Below are 16,144 nucleotides of genomic sequence, written 5' to 3' on the forward strand. Positions count from 1 at the left end.
GCGGGGCGGGGACGGGCACGGGCACGGGCAGGGTGCGACCCGGCTGCCAGACTCCGCACCGGGGCGGCGGAGCGCGGCGGTCCCGGCGGGAGAGGGTCCAGAGGCGCGGCGGCAGCGGCGGCTTTGTTTCCCCTGCTTCTCCCCGACGCCTCAGCCGCGGGGAGGCTCTCCCGGTCCGAGCGCCACGGCAAGGCGTGCCGAAAGCCGCGTTGCGCCCTGGCTGCCTCTGAAGAAGCGTCCCTTGCACGCGGTGCCCGTCGCCCCATCGCACATGCTCGCGTGTTCGTGCGGTTTCCCCTCCCTCTGTAGCGGAACTTGATTTAAAACGAAGCAGGCGCAGCTCTCGAGGAAGAAAAGCACTTCTGCATTATCCGATCAGAGGATCGTAGTTAATTAGTTATTCCACAAAACGATATGCCAAAGTCATGTAATTTCGTGTAATTACAAGGGTAGCCTTCTATTTTCAGGAGGAGAAATGGTAGTTTTAATCCACGTTTAGAGGATTTTGCGCATCCAATTATGTCTTGGTGAGCTATAGATAAAAAAAAAAGGGCTGGTAAAATGCAAAGTTGAGTGTGTACACGGCACTCCAGAATTCGAAATTGTGCTTTCTAAAATCCAGTGCTTTTTTAAAAAAAGTGTTTTATAGACTTGCTCATTTATGATGGTACTGTATGCTGTGCTTTTAGTACTGTAGTGCAGATACAAACCTCAGCAAGCAGCTCTGTCCAAAAATGATGTAAAAGCTGGTTGCTGTCCTTGGAAATAAAGTCTTGATTTATTAGCCTAATACCTTAATTCTTTTCCAGTAACGTGGACGATTCCTCCATCAAGTATCTTTGAATTTCCGTGTTTCCTCTATGCCATAACGTATTTCTTTGTATGTTATTTGCAGAATGAAGCCCTTTTTGATTCACATCCAGTTGTGTCATGACTGCACTAAAGACAAACCATAGTACTGCATGAGCAACTTCGGAGCGGATTATCTCTTGCAGTTCTTGTAATGAATGACTGTCCACGTCATCCAAATGGGCGAATAGTTGAAATATCAGACTTGTTTAAAAGGTCAGGATTTGATTTCATGTAATACAGAAATACATCTGGGGATTATATTTCTCATATTTGTGTGTAAATGTGAAGAGAGCAGTTCATAGTGTTTGCCTCCCTACAGCCCTTCTATCTCATGGCCTCAGGGGCAAAGACTGCTTTCCCAACCTGCCTGGTATGTGGTATTAGATGCTACAGCCTTGTTCTTGCAAACATAAGATGCTTCAATCAAGAAAATTCTATTGTGTACAAGGGGATTGACTGGGGTCCTTTGGAAGGTGGCTTAGTTTAAGTATGCTGAAAGCATGATTCTCTTCTTCACACAACATACTGCCTTCATCAGGAGCTCACTACTGCATGGTCTGCTGTGCTTTGAGCTGAGCTGCATTTTCACAAATGTCCTGCTATCATTAGAAATATTTTATAAGCTATACGCTGAGTGCTGCAATACATGAGAAGACACCACTCATGCAGAAATACAGAGCTGGACATACCGTGGTCTATCCTGGTAGTTGATGGCCTTCCTTGTTTGTCTGTGGAAGATACAGGTTTGCTGGAGGGGGAGAAATTAGTCTGTGCCCTGCATTATTGCTGCTCCGTGAGCAGCTGCACCTGGCTTTGTGATGGGGATCCAGCTTTGTCTCTTGGATGTACCTAGCTTTTTGTACACCCTGGGGTCTGGACTCTTAAGGCAGAATTTGATGTAAATTTTTTTTCTTGTTTCAACTAAATTAAAGTGCTTGAATAAGTTAGTGCATGAATCATATAATCCACAGGTTTCTGTGGAATCTACTTTAAATGATCTCAGACAGAAATGTTTTCTCCTTCCTTAGCATCATCCTTATAGGAGCTCTATTCAAGAAAGAAACAGGTATCCTGCTGGATGCTATGGTGTGATCTGCAAGATGGGAGCCATCTGCACTGAGGTTTCATACCCTTGCAGCTGCTGTAGTCTTGCAAAGGCTTGCTTTGGGTGAGAATGGGAAGGTATCTGGGGGGAACTGCAGTGTATAATGAAAGAATCACTTGTTCATACAAGTATGCAAGCCAGAACATACCTGTGCAGGAGAACGGAATAAAATTGTGAGTTTCTGTTTGGTAAAAACACATGYACATAGGGGAATAGCAGCTCCTAATGTAGGAGCAAAGCACTCAGGACAGTTTAAGGTTTAGGAAGGGTGCTGAATTTTGTAGYGAATGTGAGCTAGCTCTTGTAATGTAACTCCTTTTTTTCCTCAAGTCAGGGAAAATGCATTGATATTTGGATACTTTCTATTTGTGACTCACAGTCTTTGTTTTTTGCCACCTGTGTTTGAGTTGAACTTATTTAGCTTTGGGAAGCCAGGAAGCTGCAGACAGTGGGTGGATAAGAGAGTGGACTGCCTCAGGGATCACAGAGGGGGAGTGTGAAGAGAAAGCTGGCACTGCCACCTCAGTTAAGCAAGTTCCCATCGTCAAGCGGTATATGGCATTRAATATTACGCATAATTGTTTTATTGCTGCTGATTGTTTTTAGCGAAGTCTCCAAGTCTACACCCTGGCCAAGTTTTCTGGCCCGTAACTGGTGAATATTCTTGAACATGTGATGTTCCCTTGAAAAAGCTGGAAAGTATTGCCAAGAAGCTGAGGCCTTGCCTTCGCTTTAAAATGTGATGCAACAAGAAAAGGCATTGTATTACCTTTCCTTTTGGGAATTGTGGTGGATATTGGCTCCCTGAGAGTTTCCAACATCAACTCACATATTAATGCTTTGGACTTACAAAAAAATGGATAAGTGGTTCCATCATTTGGTTTGGATCCTTTGGGACAATTAATTTACCCTTTGGCTATAGAGTGTAAAGTCAACTTACAAAAAAAAAAAAAAAAAAAAAAAAAAAAAAAAAAAAAAAAAAAAAAGAACTAAAAGGTCCTTCTGGAGTACACATAATACGAATTCAGTGTGTTTTGTATTCCTTTCTCTTTTTTCCTTAAAGACCATATAACCTCCTTCTGTAAATGAATTCCTAAAGCACTGGGATTGCTAATTCAGCCTCAGGTCTTAAATCAATGGGATTTTTGCCTTCTGCTCTTCTGGTGAAGGACATAAAATGAGGGTGTGTCTACAATATTCAGCCTAGTCTAATAAAGAAAAGGAAAGCCTCATGGGTACAAAAAGCATCAACTATRCATTATGGAATAACACCCTACATTAGGATCAGTTGTGAGAAGTATTTTCTTCATTGTATGCTGGCATCAAAGACATTAACTGCTCATAAGATTGCATGCATGAACTGAGGTAAATGAAGGATGTGCTCATGGCTGTATTTTGGAAGTGCAGAGCCAGGATCTGTGTTACTGACTTCGGAGGAGTTGTACAGAGGATGAGAGAGAGAGAATGCATCCTTTGGGAATAATTTAAAATAGGTATGTGCATGAATCCTGATTCATGTGATTGCRTGTCTGTATCTAAGGGATAAATTGGCCTATTTTATTTTCTTTTTTTATTAAGATTTCTTTGCAAATTATGTGAAGCTTTATACCCTTGTTCAAAAGTCCTGCTCAAGTCCATATTCTATGTTTTGTCTGCAGCTTTAGGCAAAAGAAAATGGGGAACAAAGAAATGCACACACAACTTTACAGTAAAAATGCATCTTTCCTGTGTTGTCAGGATATCTAGGAAGGAACAGGACTCACAGGAAAGTCCTCCTTACCTTTCCTACCAGATCATCATCTGAGCTGAGGAAAGGAGGTGGAATTTAAGTTTCGCTGGTGATTTTAATTTTTTTTTTTAATCATTAGTGGTAGAAGAAACTTACATTTCACCTCTGAAGCATGCTAGAAAATACTTATTTCTTTTGGCTGTATTGTTCACAATGGCAAAAACAATGTGATACAACTCCCAATATCAACATCAGTTAGATTTCGCTGCTGATATCTGTGAGGACAGGATTTCCTCTATGCTACAAATTGGYCAGGTTTTTTTGTATGGTCACTTATTGATGGAGATCCCCTTTTGTGATCATGTCTGACATGAACACAAATGYGTTTTGCTTAGTGTTACGGTATTAGAAGACATCATAATAGCTATATCATGTTAGCTATGCATGTTAGGAGCAGAAATCGAATTTGTTTTCAAAACCTAAGTTCGTATACTGTGGTGGTACTGTGCGGTGTGTAAGCCTGGAAATAAGAGAATTGTAAGTTATGCTTTGGAACCAAAATTTGCACTATCTTTTTTTTTTTCTTTTTTTTCTTTTTTTTTTTTTTTTTTTTTTGAATAATGACTGATAAAACTTTAGTAATAAAAAATACTCTCCATTTCTGTCAGATGTGTCACAGAATGTGGCTTCAAAATTAGTAATTAATAATTACTTACTAATTTTGCAGCTGTGTGGCTACTTCCACTTTTTATATTTCTCTCTAGAAAYGAAAAACTCATTAGAATATCATGCCCTCTTGTGACATTAATTCTGTATGTTTAATACACSAAATAAAAATGGATCTTGCTGGTACTGCAAGATTTATTATACATAAACTGGAGTACATTCTGATCAGATTTTCCTGTGAGAAAACCTGTTAGTATGAGCACATACTAAAATTCCATCAGAAGTGCATGTCTGTAGAGTTTTCCATGGGAAAAAGAGGAATATGAAGTTTTCCTTTCATGGACACAGATTAACAGTCTATATGTTCACCTTTGGGAAAGTGCACATGCAGGCACATGAGAAATCTGACATTTGTGTTCCATAAAACTATCGTAAGTGGAGAAGGATATTAATATTTGTTTTCTTCTTCACTAAGGATGAAAAATGATGTATTGAAACAATAAAGGGGTTAGTTAAGTGGGTTAGAACTTTAGATTGTGATGTTGTGCCTATGAAGCATAGGAAATAGAAAGGGGAGGAAGACATCACTGGCAAGTTTGGAGTGGGCCATGATGTTCTAGTATGAYTTGGGGAATTTTCAGACTTGGAGGATAATTTGGAAACAGAATACAGTGTATTAGCCTGAATATAGAAATCCCTGAATATGTTCTTGGTTCACACAAAAGGTAATGAATGTTGCAGTCTGTACCTCTGTGTAAAAATAAACAGCAGAGAACCTGGCTAGAGAGATTCTCACTGTGCCGTGCAGAGAGGCGGGGGGACTTGCTGATCCAAAGAAGAACAAACTAAAGACATGGTGAGAGAGCTGCCCTGGGCTCATCAGTTATTTGGACGTAACAGTGGGTTGTGTTTTCCATGTCCTGTAATTCTTGCAAAAATGATTTGTTGTCACACTGCATTGCCTACTCATATTTTAAATGCAAATATCATTTTTCATCACTAAGTGTGTTGTAAACTCTTGCCATTTTCATTCATTAGCCCTTCCTCTTCCCCATATGTTTAAGTTTCACAGTCTTTTTTTGGATACTCTTTTAGGGAAGAGGTGTAATATTCGACAGGCAAATGGTCAAGCTTGTCTGTGATGCAGGTGGTGTTTGGCAAGAAGTGGTAGACAGATCTACAAACTGAGGAAATGCAATGTAATAACACTCCCCTAAATTCTGACTTACATTRCAGTTGATCAGTACTGATGCCTTTGCATCTATATGCAGGATAATATTGTTCTGCCTACTGAAATATTGTTAGATTTTCCTTACAAGGAAATTGCTTCTGTGAAATGAAATTATGTCATTCAGTTTCTGAATCTATTTCAGTAGTATTACATGTATAATAAAATATGTCTGCCTATAGCAGTGCTGGCAGACTCCAGCTTCAATTCTGCTGAATGAAAATCAGCTTTCTTGGGCCTGGGCTCTCTTAGGACGTATGACCCAGACAGGACAGATACAAGTATGTTCTATCCTTACAAGGCCAATTATTTCCTTGTTACAACTGGTTTCAAAAGGAAAGGGAGGGTTTCTTGATTATTTTTTGTTTACAATGACTTTTGCTGTAAACCTTATCAAGGGAACCCTAATGGCTTGTTTCTGCATTACTTGGTTTCCTTCTAATTTCCACACAAAATTTATTTGTTCTGTTAATTTTGTTCCTGGCGTTTCCAAGACCAACATTTGTGTTTCAGTGACTGTGCCTGACATTCTTCCCTGTCCTCTCTTAGCTCTCTTTTCTCCAAGTTAAATTAGCCAAACTCTTTTGGACTCTTCACTTTTGAAAGACCATWCCTCTAACCATTGTGATTGGGATCATCAGATCCTCTCCCATCTTGAATCCACCTTTCCTGGGCTTGACCGAACAGAGAGGTAGGTGGTGTGCCACAKGAGGATTTTTTCGAGGCCTCTATGCTGACATTAAGGTGATGTTGATAATTGTCCTTGGTGGAAGTACTTTGATGTCATTGCCCTTCCTCTGCATCAGATGGTGTTGTGGTCTCTGATGTACATAATACACTAAGCATTTAACTTGAGGTCTAAGTTTGCCTTTTACTGTTTCTCCCCTTTGCCTTAAAGGGGAGAAATGGACATTTTTGCATGGCCATTAAGAGACATTTAAACAATTTCTATTATTCAGTTTAATATGTTAGTTGTCTATTAAAATGTRCCATCCAACTTCATGCTCTTAATTTTCTTAACCCCCTTTCTAATTCCTGTGGCTAGATTGTTGGCTATGATACGTAAGATTGGTAATGATATTATGTGATAGATCCCATGGCTGATCACCTCTGAGTAATGCCCTTTATCCTGAAGTTTTCACCATTACTCCTCATATACMCTTTAAACTATATGTTACCCCATCTGGCAACTCTTGTATGAATTGCCAGGATTTGCTGCTTAACTAACAGTTTCCCGTGYTCATCTCATTTAGATTCTTTACTAAGTAACATGTGGACTTGATCTAGCTAATTAGTTGAAAAATTCAGATGTCTTATTGAAAGAAAGACTGAAGTTAACTGGGTGCAATCAAATTCTGGTAAATCCCCATGGCTTTCTCCCATTCTCCAAGCRCACATGAAGTTTATGAAGTTTTCTATTCTGTATTTGTTCTAAAAYAAAGTATATTGTTGAAGTTGAGACGAAGACTGACTGGCTGAGCAGTCAGTGGAGAAACTTCTCCACCTGTCTTCCTTAAATACAGTGTTCATTTTGTTCTTCTACAGCACACCTTAGGACAGACACTATCTTTGCCACTGCAAGATCTTTGGAATTTCATCTCTGCTCCACTTGTTCTGTTTCCTTTTTTTACCTTTAAGCATTCTACATTTGACTGCGTAGTCAGTGTTCTGTTAAAAAGTGGATCAAGAATTAATTTAGAGCTATACTTAGAGGATATTTAATCTTAATATAATACTCAATTCATGTGCAATGGACTTTATTTTTTAATATATTTAATGAGCATTTGAAGGAATTGCCAACTCTTGAACTCTGTAGTTTTCTCAAGTTTTTAAAATTCGATCTTTTACAATAGACAATTCTGTGTATAATTTGATTTGATTTAAAGAGAGCTGGCTGGTGATCATTCAAATCAGTTTTTACAAGATCTGATGTGGAAAACTTAACAGAAAACCAAACTCAATGCCAGTAGTGTTGTTTAATTGGCTACCTGATAAAGATACATTCATCATTCATGTGCTGAAGTAGCCACAACTGACAGCAAACAGTAGCATTTTTTTTTCTGTGTATGGGAAGTTCAAGTGAAAATACAAGGTCCTGACATATCTYTCCCCCATGTAGCACTGTAGAACTGTGCCTGTCATTCTGTCTGGTAGCCCCTAAAACTCCAACTCTATCCCAATAGAGCCCTTCTTTTCCAGACTGATTTTGATCTTTTTTCCTGAAGTCTGTCACATTATTAGTATGCAAAGCTACTGCACTGTCATAACCATTATTTCATTTTACCTGAATCCTTTAAAATAGGTAAGTACCTTTTCAAAGCTGTGTTCTTGTCATGGTTGCAATTTTATCACGTCTCTGTTATTCCTTAGAGATCCATTTTATCGTGATCTCTGCAGTTAGTTTCAGTGTCCATATGGCATAGCATCTCCTGATACAGGAAAATAAAGCAATTTGCATATAACAAGTGATTCTTTAGGCTTTTCCACTGCAGTTACCTTGTCTGTTTTTTTCTAAGAATATTGCTGTGAAGATACTGAACAGTAGCTCATGATATCTAGGTTCAATATATGGCTTGGCTTTGTAGAATTTTTTTTCAAATGTTCTGGTGCAGATATTTTTCTATGCCTCTTTATCCAATAAAATGAAGGAAAAAATGTTCCCCTGTGTCAGAAGCCATTTCCAGGGGGTATATTTGTCAATGCTTGGCAAGGGCTCAAGTAATTTAGTAGTAAATGCAGTGGAAATAGTGACTGGATCGTTTAATCCTCAAAACAGCAGTTAATATATGGTCAGATTTTTGTTTTTTTCCAAAAATGAAAGCTTAGGAAAATTTCAAAATACACCAACCATTTTGTACAGTAAACACTATCCATGCCTTTCCCAATAGTTATTATTGAGCTCTTGGCTTATTTTCAGGCAAAACAGGTGCCACTGTTCAAATTTTAAATTTATATTGATATATGTAAAAGGGAATCACTGTCACCTAGCGAAAAGATTTTGTTTATAATTTCTGTTATGAGATCCTGCTTTCAGACTGGTATTACTGTTTATTAAATTAGCAAAAATTGCTTGCTTTTGTATTTCTTAGCATACGATTGAAGAAAACAGCGATATTCTGGACATTCATTGTAAGAATTCTCAGTGTTTTGCTTCTGCATTTCCCAGAGCAGGATGTGTGATTTGCCATTTGGAAATTAGGTTATCTATGCCTTTTGAGTCTTTCATTTTCACCTAAAACACACTACCTGTTCTCAAGTAATAGTATTAAAATAATGAGTTTCTGGTTCATATAGCTGTGATTTTCCTACAGTTAGAATGGTGAATTCACCCAAGTCCCTGTATCATAAAAATTATTTGAAAATAGAGATGATAGAAAGCCAGTAATGGATGATGATAGAAAAGTAAGACATACTGCAGAAAAAGACACTGAAAGAACTATGTTAAATGGAGGACTCGGGAGATTTACGGTTACAGACTATAAATAATTTCAGAGATAACAGTATAAATGAAAGAAGGGAATTACCCACATTCTTAGAAGAAGGAAAGACAAGGTGCAATGGCCTGAAGCTGAAGCAGGAAAATCTCGAGTCATAGGCGAATGTTTCTTGCAATGAGACTAATTGTGCAGTGAACTAGAGGGCAGTGCAGTGGTGCTGCAGCTGGGTTACTGAGGCCATGAGCATTCCTGCAAAGTGGAGCTGGACAGATTAGGTGACGTAGATGAGCTTCTCCAGCTGCTAGTTATTTCAAGAGCTTACGAAAGTCAATCTGTTTCTCTACATCATCTTCATAAATCCTTGCACAGCTGCCAGTCACGTTGTTCCAGTGGGCTGTCATACTGTGATGCATCTTTGCAGCCAGGATCGTGAACCCCAGTGGCTTCAGTGAGACAAGGGTCTATCTTGTCTCATTTTCCATTGAAATTAAATATGCTTTCTGCTCTGGTTTTTCCAKCATGCCCCATCATTCTCTCACTGCTGTTTGCTCAGTGAGTAAGTTCTCATCATCTTAATTGTCATGTTCAAGTGCACGGCAGTGCTTATCTAATGTGAAAGAATCAGCAAAACATGCAAGAAAGGTCCAGTGTGACCCTAACCTGTTTCTTCTTCCTATGCATCTCACTCCATTTGTTATTATTTTAATTGACTTCTGAGTAATTCCAGCAGGTGAATACAGATGTGGGGCTTGTCTAAGCCTTACTTGGGTTATTTGGAGGAAAAAAAATTAAAGTCAAGGTCCACTTGCATTTACCTTGGGTATAGCAGGAGCCCTTCTGGTGTTAGCACATTTCAGGGAAAAATGCAAAAAAAAAAAAAAATCTTTGTAAAATTCATGGCCTCTTTTTCTCTCCTGTTAAGAATGAGAAATTCTAGATCCTCATTAGTGCAAATCGCCGAGAAAAAACACCTCTGTTTTATCTTTGCTGCTTTTGCTAGGTAGTCATTCCTGTGATGGCACAAAGCAGGAAATGTGCATTTCAAAGTGTCAAATGTACATTTCAAAAGTTTCCAAGGTCACTTGTGTCCTGGTCTGGTCTCCAGGTTGTCCACTGGTGTCGACAACTGGTACTTGACAGTTTGCCCTTGTTCGTGGTTGTTACCCTGCTCTGAGCAAATAACAAGCAATGAGACTTCCTGCTTTTAACCTGCAAGTTAGTTCAGAAATGGTTTTAGGCTCCAAATAAGCAGCCCCAGTGAGAGACTACAGCCTGGGAACATAGCTGTTTAACTGCGAAATGGGAATGCTGCATGCTGCTCTTCAGCAGGAGCTGGAAGGTGCATCTGCTGGGTTAAGATCAGAGCAAGATTCAGCCCTTTGTCAGCAGGCCTTAAGTGGCTGCAGAATCTGCTCTCTCACATTTATTTTGCAGCGAGAGCGTTCCTTGGTACCTGCCAATAGGCTGTGCTCCACAGATATCAATAATTTAAGCTTTGCGACAGTTCTACGAAGGAACTCGTGCATATGAGCCTGAGGKACAGCCACAGGACTGGTTCAGCAGGAAGGCAATTGCCATGTTAAGCTGCCCTGGTTGTTTATCCACTTCTTGCTGCCTCACTGCACCATGGACTCCTCAGCCTGTTCTATTTGTTTTCACTTCTCAATGCAGTTGCTGTCTCAGAAGGTGGTTCTGGACTAGGACCAGGAGCAGTGTATCTGAGGGAGAAAGCCTTGGGTTTGAAAAAGTGTAAGCACCTGAATCTTCCCAGACATCCTGGGGCATGCCAAGCAGGAGCATCTCCATGTTCCGCGGCCACCCCTCCCTGGATAGTGAAATGCTGAATTTCTCCAGGGCCAAATGGATGACACTTTGTAACTGAGCTCCTATCTCAACCTCTTTAAGGAAATGTTGATGTGTTTTCTATGTAGTTTCAGATGTGCTTTTCCCCATTAGTTCAATTTGAATCCATATTCTTCAATGAGGTGCATACATATGTGCTTTATGTTGGGGTACAGATTCTATATTTGAACCTTAAGTCCAAAGTAGAAGAATCTTGCTACTSACTCTGAAAGTTAAGGTCTTTTATGCAGTTGAACTGCAGGCCTCAAGTTCAGTCAACGTGTCAGGTTTTCTGCTTTCYACCCCTGTGTAACTGTGGGCCAAAACAATTCTCTGGTGGAGAGCAATTGCTCTCTGGTGAAGAGCAGCATTTTGCCAAAGGCACACCTGGCAGCTGCCTGGGTATAGCTAGCTGCTGTGTTTCTGATTTTAGGGTGGCTATAAATGAAGACACAGACTTTATTCCCAGACTCCAATTTTGGCTAAGGATGTTTCATTATTTAGCTTTGCATTAGCAGCTGGGGAAGTACTCATATGGTCACTTAACTAATTAGTTTCACTCTTTTTTTAAAGAATTTACTGATAGTTCAGTCCGTTACTTTAGCAAAAAGCATTTATAATATCCATGAATTGAAACAGTCTGTCAGTGTTGAAGCATGTGTGGGTAAGCATCCGCCTATCTGCCGGCACAAAGGTAGCATATAACATTCTGTGTGTAAGCTGAATGTCACTCCATCCCAGGCGAAGAAAAAGCTTTAAAAAGATACTTAGAAACCCAGAGTATAAGTGATGTAAATCATCAGAGAGCTGTCTTACTATTATGACAGTGTTAGCTCATATATTATTATTTTATAGTTGTTTTCATAATTATTAATTATTTTTAAATAAGTAATCCTTATAACATAATAAATAAAATAATAAAGTCTTCGCTGAATTTTTTAAGGCTTCCGGTGAGACTCTTATCAGACTTGGGAGTGAGCAAAGGCTGATGTTAGCATTTTTCTCTGTAAACTTACATCTGGGTAAGTGTAACTGGCGGTAAGTAGTGCAAGACAGACTGACAGAAAAAGTGGGCTAGAACTGCYCCTCCAGAGTCATCTGATCCAGCTCCTGCATCTAGGGAAGGCTGATATTCCAAGGTTGCTCTTGACGTAGGAAAAAGCGTGTCATAACGTGCTTTTAAAGTCTTCCAACAATGGAGACTCCRGGTCTTTATCTGCAACAGCAGGATGTTGTTGGCTCTTTGGTTTGTTATCTATAGTTTTCCTTACATCCGATATTTAAGATGCACTAAGCCTTACAGAGAGGAAGTTAACTGGGCTAAGGATGCTACGTCTCTGTTATGTTTTGGACAAAATTGAGAGGCTGTGAGGCTATCTTTGAAAATTTGAAAAGCACGGTTTTATTCCTGGTTAAGCAAGCCAGATGCTTACACCATTATTGTCTAATGAATGAAGAAATTTTCAAGGGCACTTTAGCAGAGATGAAAACTTCAATTGCAGCTGTTGTGTGAGACAGAAGCAGTCCTAGGATTATGCACAAATTCACCTGAGGAATTGATCCAAATATTACTTGGCAAAAGCTGACACCAGAGCTCAAAAGGATCTGAGTCCTGTGAATAAAATGCTCAGTGTGCAAACTGCCAACTGGGCTCCTTACTCGTAGCAGTCGTGACGCAGGTGGGTGATGAAATCCACACTCTGCTAGCCAGAGGGCAGGAAACAGAGAGCAGGATGGCAGCCAGCAGCTTGCTCCCTTTGCAGCTTGTCCCACTTCAGCCTCCGAGGCTGGTGAAGGGGAGCGAGCCAGACCCCTCCCGGGCTCCTGCCCCAGCCCTCTGCTGTTTCCAAGGCAGTTTTCCATGACATGGTACTTTTGCATTCGCGGATTGCAAAGCAGTAACACAGTCAGGTGACAGCTGCCCCTGTGCTAGGGGCCTCTGCGAGCTCTAGACAATTATTTCAAAGCAGTTGATTCATGTGGCAGATAGAGTTCTGTAGAGCAATTCCTCACTGCACCAGGCCACAGGTCAGAGAGCTGGCACAGTATATAAACATCTCGCTGCCCTCTCAGCCCCACCTTTCCATTCAGTATCTCCAACATGTTCAGGCAGAAAGGCAAGTTTTCTGTCATTGAAACGTGAGCATCTCAAAACTGTGCGTGCAGGGGCAAAGTGGTAAAACAACAGTAATGGCCCTTTCCATACTTCTGATTTGAAAGGTGAGACTGGCTAAGTTTTTATAGAATTTCCTCACCAGAAAGATACCTGAGATTGTTGTCTTCAGTGTTAATGTCAGAAGTAAACACTTATTTGAGCACTTGGCRATGTAAAATGTATTGTTTCTTTACTCTCACATTTCTTAGATGGATTGACATAAAAGGTATAACATTCTACTGCCACCTAAATTCCTTGATTCAAATAGTTATCAGCAGCAGAACTGCACAGGAGAGCACATGTTATGAGAACAATACCTCTATTATGACCTACTAACATTGTAATCTAATTTGAGTTTAAAAAGACCTACATATTAACATCCAGTACAGTAGGATAGCTGAATGCATTTTTGTGGTACAGGAGTGATCTCTGACAGAATGTCAGAGCATTTGTGCTTCAGGTATTTAAATTTCAATGCTATTTACTTTGCCATTTACTGGTACAATATTTCAGTTGAATAAATATTTGTCACCTCAGACAGACTTTATTTTATTTAGTTTTTGTTTGGTTTGGTTGGTTGTTTTGTTGTTAAAGTGTTAAGAAGTTTAAAAACATAGGACGTTGAAAAGACTTTGTTAATTAAGGAATAGTTCCTTTTTTGGAACCAAAATTTTGTCTTGAGACGCTGAGTACACAAAGGAGCCTTAATTTACTCATAATGGCCTAGATTTAGGATAATGTTGTAACTGCAGTGATCAGCCATGGCCTACATCACAAGCTCAGAAGCTCATAGCCTCGGATGTATTTCCCATCAGGGCAGGGATGGGAGTTGAGATGCTCTGTTACCTTAGCTTTATAGGCTGAGGGAGCCCAAAGCACAAGAGATTCAATAACCTTCCTAAAGACATGGCAGGACCTCTGTGACAGAGCAGCAGATCCTTTCTCTGTGAGTGGTACAGCCCTGTAAAGAGCTGGTGCATGTTCCCATATGGACTGGATTAGCTATAGTGCATATTAAAAACATGGCCACGAGGTATTATTTCTAACTCAGTATGCTGCACTGGTATAACGTGGAACAAAGTTACATTAGCAGGAATTTCTTATCATCAAATGCAGCTGAACTGCAGACTTTGCAAGAATGCTTCTGTTCACGTGTAAGCCCAGCTCTTGCCCTCTGTGGAGGCGATGGAAATCCCTCCATTTATATAGTAAGTTCTTCGCTGTGCTCGGATTTCCCTCTGTTCCCGTTGAAGACATCTCCTAGAGGCATATTTAAATGAGTCAGGGTAAAGATACCTAAGGGGAGTTTAAAGGATCCAGTTTAGCTTGCTTGTTTTAACTCTCACTACAAGCACTTAAGTTCCTGGGTCACGTAGGCAGTTAAAAACACTCCTTGCTCATTCTTATGCAAATCTGAATGCTAGTGCTTGAGCCAGATCTCAGTTATGTGTGCAGTGGGGCAGCTGGTACTTGCACCCATGCCCAGAGGGGAAAAATATTGATTGGGTTTTTTTTTTTTACTATTGGATTTTGGGTAACTGAGCTGCTTCCTTCACTGCAGGCAAACTGCCGTTAACTGCAGTAGCTTAATTAAATTATTTGAAATTTCCTATTTTGTTGTGCTAGTTGGTATGATTAAGTACCTATTTTTTGGTGCCAGTAGTTTCTCCAGCTGTTTAATAGCACATGAATAATGGTATCTTTTAAAATAGAAGTTTGTTTGCACAGTGTCAAGCTTGTGAATCACACTTCCTAATTCAAATTTAAATAAGTGTTATGAATACCGACAAGTCTGCAAGATACATAATGGCAAATAATACAGACAATTCTAAAAAAAATGGAGCAACTGCTTGTGACCAAGTATGTATGAAATTAAGTAAGTTCCTAATTGGCCTTTCGTAACAGATGTTATACAGTAAAGGCACAGAATTAGTAACTTAGAAAAAAATCTCTGAATTTCTTTTTGAGATATTACAAGTGTTAGTTGTATAGGCTTACTTCCCAAAGGAAATTTCAACATTCATCTAGCATGCAGATATTTGCCAGACACACCTACATTGTCAGAATAGCTGCCTAACATACATGGTGTGCCTATTTGCCCCTTGAAATACCACATTTTCATTTCTGCCTGACTTACACAATAGTAGGCCTATTTCTGCCTCCCATTCCTGTTCTCACTTTCAGATTATTAGTTGCTGCTGGACGTACTCACTAACATTTAATTACGCTGCCATTTTCTGCTCTGTACTTTGTATAGTCTATTATCCTTAAGAATAGACAGAGAATAGTCTTGCTTTTCAATTTATTTTGCTGCACTTATTTTGCATTCTGTTTGCATAACCTTACATTTTTTCAGRTATATGGAGCTTTAGGGATCCTGCTTTGTCAGTAGTGTTAGACAGGAGAGAAAAATGTATGGGGAAAGTGAAAGAGCTGTGTTAAGTTCCAACTGTATTACTAAAATAATGTAAGTAGTAAAAATACTTGCTTTTGTGTCAGTGGTGGTATGATAAGTGCAACAGCCCAGCTGAAGTGTGCAGTAGAGAACTGGGTAAAACCAGTAATGGCCAAGTTAGAAAATATATTAGCCTTTATTTATGTTGAACTCTGATTGAAGTAATCTGAACTAAAACACTTGTTAACTGTATTACATGGTCATAATTTGTATAGATTTATTGATGTCTTAAAAAAAAAGCTTAGCTGAACATGATTTTCATAATGCGTGTGTAATAAAACATATGGCCAAACTTAATCTTTGTGAGACATAGCAGTTAAAACTGGGAATACACATCGTGGTGCCTCGTATGCCTTGCCAAACAATGGCACTTACAGGAATATTCCTCAAACCACATGGAAATGGGTGGTCCCTGCAGCAAGGAACAGGCAAGTTGATCCTATGATTTACTAGGATGAAACGATGCCAGAAGATGACTGGATAGCTTGTATAATGCAGAAGGTTTCCATTGTCTCAGGAGGGAAAGCCAGGTGAAATACATTGCATGTGTGTTGGAATCTAGAATAGGGGCTTTGCACATACTGAGATCTTCTGGGGAGGAGCTGTGGCCTGYGGTCTGAAGACACTGTGGATCTGTGAATCTGTTGGTTGTGCTCATGCACGAGTGCCCTCTGC

The sequence above is a fragment of the Malurus melanocephalus genome, unplaced genomic scaffold (assembly GCF_030028575.1).
Source record: "Malurus melanocephalus ecotype Western Australia unplaced genomic scaffold, MMel_1.1 scaffold_260, whole genome shotgun sequence".
Classification (NCBI taxonomy): domain Eukaryota; kingdom Metazoa; phylum Chordata; class Aves; order Passeriformes; family Maluridae; genus Malurus; species Malurus melanocephalus.